Consider the following 5,596-nt stretch of genomic DNA (forward strand, 5'->3'; position numbering starts at 1 on the left):
CATATAAACTTACCTCCTGGTAGATGAAAGATTAATAGAATTAAACTGTTCTCTGATTATGTCCTATAATAACTATAACATTTGTCCAAGTATCCATAGATATCTACTATTATATTGGTACACTATATCCCAAAATAGAAAAACTAAATCCTAAAATATGGATGATATTAGAGCTTTATCCAGATTTGGTTAATACATGTGTACATTTCTTGGTATTGGGACACTAGTTTTGTGTATGAAAATTAAGTATGCATACATATATTTTATACACACATAGACTTACTTCCTTAATGGAACGTAAACTCTTTGATGGCAAGGATTATTTAATTTTTTTCTTTAATTCCAAGCACCTAATATGGTACCTCACACAGAGTAGTCACTAAATAATTGTTTGTTAATTGATTATATTAGAAATGTATAGCTGATAACAATGAAGCATTGTAACATAGCACATAAAAGCCAGTCTTAGAAAAGTCATTCATTATCACCATTACTATTCAAGATAGTGCAGTGAAATTAATTATTGATTTCTTAAAGCTTAGATTTGGAATAATTTTGTGTAGGCCTCATGATTCTTGTTAGGTGTTATGAGTAAAACTCAATAAGCTATCATGCCATTTGAGGGAGCTACAGAAGATGGATGAAGGATAATTCAGCTTGGCTAGATGGTTTTCCAGTACTCGATTCTGATGGTACTGGGATAGGTGAGTTGGAGACATTCCAAAGGATGTTCTGGAAGATGTTGATTAATTCTATGCCTCCCTCTTATTGAAGACTCCTAGAAGGCCCCTTCTCAATGAGCTTGCATGACTAAGAACCAATTGCATTCTTAGTTTAGTTTTTGTCCCTGATTTATTTCTGTACCCTGTAGTACTTGCCAAATGGGCTTTAGGTACCCTCTGTAACCTGATGCCTTTCCAACTAGAAAAAAGCTGTTAGACTTTTTAGTCTGTTAGAGATGTCACTGATCACTGAGGAGCCATGGACCTTTATTATTGGTAACTGTTAGGCTTGCCAATAAACAGATTATGCTCAAACCTTTTGTGCCTCAGTTTCTCATTTCAGGTTTATCATGACACTACTAGAAATGTTATAGCAATAAGACAAGAAAAAGAAATTGAGGGAATAAACATAAGCAAAGAGGAAACAAAATGATCACTTTTGTGAATGATGGGATGGTTTACTAGAGAACTCTAAAAATGACTAAGTATGTATATATATATATATATATATACACACACACAAACACTAGTTTGTGTCCCAATGCCAAGAATGCATACATGTATTGACCTCAACTAAAAAGATAATTGAAACAACCTCAACAAGATATATTTTATTATAAGATATAAAATAAAGTCATATAATAATTTTATATCTTCATGTATATTACAAAAAAAATCTAGGAGGAAGAGAAAAAGAAATGTCATTTAAAATCACAACAAAAAGCATAAAATAGCTGGGAATTTACTTAGCAAAACATATAGGAATGATATGCACAAAATTATAAAACATTCTTTAAATAAATATAAATGTAAATAATTAGAGAAATATTAATTAACTATGGAAAGGCCAAGTCAATATAGAAAAATTTTAAAACTACCTAAATTAATTTACTTTTTCAGTGCCATACCAATCAAACTAAGTTTTTATAGAACTTTTTATAGGTATAGAACTTTTATATAACTTTTCATAGAACTAAATTTTCTATAAATAAAAAGTAATAATGAAATTAAGAAAAATAAAAGATCAAGGGAATTAATGAAAAAAAAAGTGGGAAGGGAGGGGACCTCAAAGTACCATATCTCAAACTATAATATAAAGTAGTAATCTTCAAAGCAATTTGGTACTTTTAAGAAATAGAGAAATTATCATTCACATCAGTGTACTTACGGTTTTATTTTGGGGTTTTGGTTTTGTATGAGTATGCTTTTACAATAATGATCATTATAGAAATTTGTTTTGCATGATAGTAAAATAAAAATTTTAAAAAGAAATAGAGAAATTAAAAGGGAGGTCAATTGAAGGAAGGTTGAAAGGGAGAGTGGGTTAGAAGTGAAACACTTGTGAGGAGGGACAGAGTAAAAGAAGAGAGAGAAAGAGAAGGATAAATAGGGGAAAACAAGATGGAAGGGAATGCACAGTTAGTAAATATTACTGTGAATGGGAATGAAATGAAGTCACCCATAAAACAGAAGTAAATAACAGAGTTGAATAAAAACGAGAATGCTACAAAATGTTATTTACAAGAAACACCTTTGCAGCAGGGAGATGCAGATTAAAAGTAAGGGGCTGAAACAGAATCTATTGTGCTAAAGCTGAAGGAAAAATAGCAGTAGTAGCAATCATAATCTCAGACAAATCAAAAGCAAAAATGGATCTAATTAAAAGAGATAAGGAAGGAAATGACATCTTGATAAAAAGTACTATAGAGAATGAAGGAATATCAATACTAAATATATATACCCCAAATATATACATCCAAATTTTTAAAAGTTTTTAAAGTTAAATGAACTATAGAAGGAAATAGTAAAACTATACAGAAGGAAATAGTAAAAACTACATATGAAGGACTTCAACTTTCCCCTCTTTGAAAAGATAAATCTAACAACAACATCAACAAAAAAAGAAGTGAGATAAATAGAATTTTAGAAAAGTTAATATGATAGACCTCTAGGAAAAATTAAATGGGAATAGAAAAGAAATACCTTTTCTTCAGTGGTACCTACACCTACACAAAAATTGAACATGTATTTGGGCCTAAAAACCACACAACCAAATGTAGAAAAGTAGAAATAATATACACATCCTTTCCACATCATAATGCAACAAAAATTACAATTAATAAGAGGTCAGGAAAAGACAAATTAAAAATCAATTAAAAATAATCTATTTCTAAAGAATGATTGGGTCAAAGAACAAATCATAGAAACAATCAATAATTTCATTAAAGAGAATAACAATAATGAGACAACATATGAAAATTTACAGGATGCAGCCAAAGCAATGTATAGACTCTAACCACTTATATCAATAAAACAGATAAAAAGCAGATCAATGAATAGATCATACCATGTGACCTGACTGGCCACACAGATAGCATTTTGGAGAATAGGGCTTGGTGACACATAGCAGGTTGTCTGGATTGACTACGCCCCCAACTGGCCTGGAGGGTGAAGTTCTTAATTTCTTCGATTTCTTTCTCCTTCCTAGCCTGCTTTAGTTGTCTCTTGAGGTCAGCTATCACTGAGTCCTTTTCTGAATCTGACTGGCTGTCCTGATTTCCTTTTGCTTCGAATCATGTATATAAGATGCATGCTGCCTGATATCTTCTAGTTGCAATGATTCCCACTGAGGACAGTTCTGCTGGAAATAGTTCTAGACCAGCAGTGAAGCACCCTTCACGACTTGCCTCCTAAATATGATCAATGGTTTCTGGGTCATGCACATCTCTTAGGCCCAATATTGTTTAGGCTGCCTCCATTACCCTGTTGAGGAAGCTGCAAGGGTGTTTTTCCTCTCCCTGCCTCAGTTTCTCAAATTTCTGCCAGGAATTTTGTCTTTTTGCATGTAGCCGCATTGCCTCCAGTAAATCTGTCCTGCATTGGACCAGGTATATCATATTAGCATAAGATGTTAACTCCAGGTCATGGTGGACTGTGGGCCAGGCAGTGAGATTGGGGTTTGAGTGAGTTTCAGCCAAAAACTTTTCCTTTTCAGAGGATGAATAAAACTCCCCCAAAAGAAACTCCATGTCATCAAAACTGGGGTTAAAAAGTGTAAAGACACACTTCATTTTTTTTATGCTCTTGAAAGGCAAGAGGAAGAACTTGGGGAAACGCCTCCTGAGTACTTCTAAATCATTTGAGGTAAAGGCCTAATATGATTTGACATGGACAATACCTTCCCCAGGTTGCAAAATGGTTCTTTCCACTATTGGGAGTACAGATACAGTGGTCTCAATGCCTGGTCCTTTTGTTGGAGTTTGGGTGTCCTTAACAGCTTGTGGTTCTTTGGTCGCCTTAGTTGCACCTAAATCTTTTATTTCTACAATCTCCAATTGGAGAATTGTATGCTCATCCAGTTCTTTCCCTTCCCTAATTTGCTTGAGGACTTGGAATAATAGTTTCATGTGTTCCACCATTTCCAGGGAGACAGAGTCAGATTTTGCATTAGGAGTAGAGCCAAAAAGCAGCCATAAATGTGAGAGGACCCTCTTCTGGACTATCATGAATTGCACAATAACAAAAACCAGATCCATAGCCTTAGGTATAAAACATATAAATTCTGCCAGTGTTATGGCACACCATTTATAATAGTCATTCAGTTCTAGTATCAGGTGTATAAATTGAGGGACTTTGCAGAACCAGAAATCAATCGCTCCCTGCATAAACGACCACACAAGCATGGAGTAGCTGGTGACTATGAAAAATACTCTAGCAAGACCCATTTGGAACATCCTTTGTGTAGGTAATTAACCTAACTGTGCTCACCAAATGTAATAAGTGAATAAAGGTAGCTAATAATGTGGAGCTGGTGGTACAAGTGAGTCACCAGGGGCCTGGGAGCCTGAAACCAAAGTAGCAGGAGATTAGGAACTGTCAGTGATGAGCAACCTCAGCTGTGGTGTCTCAGTCAATCTCCACTGATAGTTGTAGACTCCTTTAAGGTGATGAGTGAAGGGCCCCTCCCCGCTGGAGTAACTGCCTTCCTATTGGGTGAGAGCAGAACTCAACAGGAAGTGGAGCTCAAACTTCCTGAATACAATGGAGGCTTAGTCCACTACTTTCTTTAAACTCAAGTAGTTGATATTTACTCCTCTCCTCAGTTCCTTTAGCCCAAGGTGATGACATAATAATTACAGGAACTCTCAGATTCAGGCTAAGGGATTTATTTTAACAGGCAAGGGAAAACTGAGGAAAGAGGGTTTAGAGTCTTGAGAAGCTGTTGCTAGGGCAACTGGCAAGTGTTGGCAATGAACCTAGAACGTAAGGTCAGGCTGAGGGAACCAGCCCTCAGCCAGAGATAATTTAACACCGCCCTGATGTTATATGATCCACCAGCTAAACAGATATAGTTGTTAAGTTGATTTGGGGGTGTCTAACTAGGCTACTCTAAACTAAAATCCTGCCCACATTCTACACTCAACCTCCCTTCACCTCCCTTCAACCTCCTGGGGTCCCCAATGGGAAATCAAGGGTAGCTGGGTGTCTGGGTGAGGTCAAGGAAATCAGAACCCCAAGGTTGGGTTGGCAGGGGTTTATATAGTCCCAGTCCAACTGTCAGTTTCTGGGACTGGCACCTGCCGGGCCAGAGTTCCATTCTGCTAACTGACAGGATTTCCTAGGGTAATATTGCAAATGCAAGAAATCTTGCATAAATCCTGCATTACAATGGGGTGTGTAACTAAAAAAAAAATGAAAAAGAAAAAGAACAAATTATAAATCCCCAATTAAAGACCAAATTGGAAATCCTGAAAATCAAAGCAGAAGTTAATAAAATTGAAAGTAAGAAAGCCATTGAAGTAATAAATAAGATTGAGTTGGTTTTATGGGGAAAAAATAGAACATTGGCTAATTTGAGAAAGAAAGAAAGAAAG

The sequence above is a fragment of the Gracilinanus agilis genome, chromosome 2 (assembly GCF_016433145.1).
Source record: "Gracilinanus agilis isolate LMUSP501 chromosome 2, AgileGrace, whole genome shotgun sequence".
NCBI classification, from domain to species: Eukaryota; Metazoa; Chordata; class Mammalia; order Didelphimorphia; family Didelphidae; genus Gracilinanus; species Gracilinanus agilis.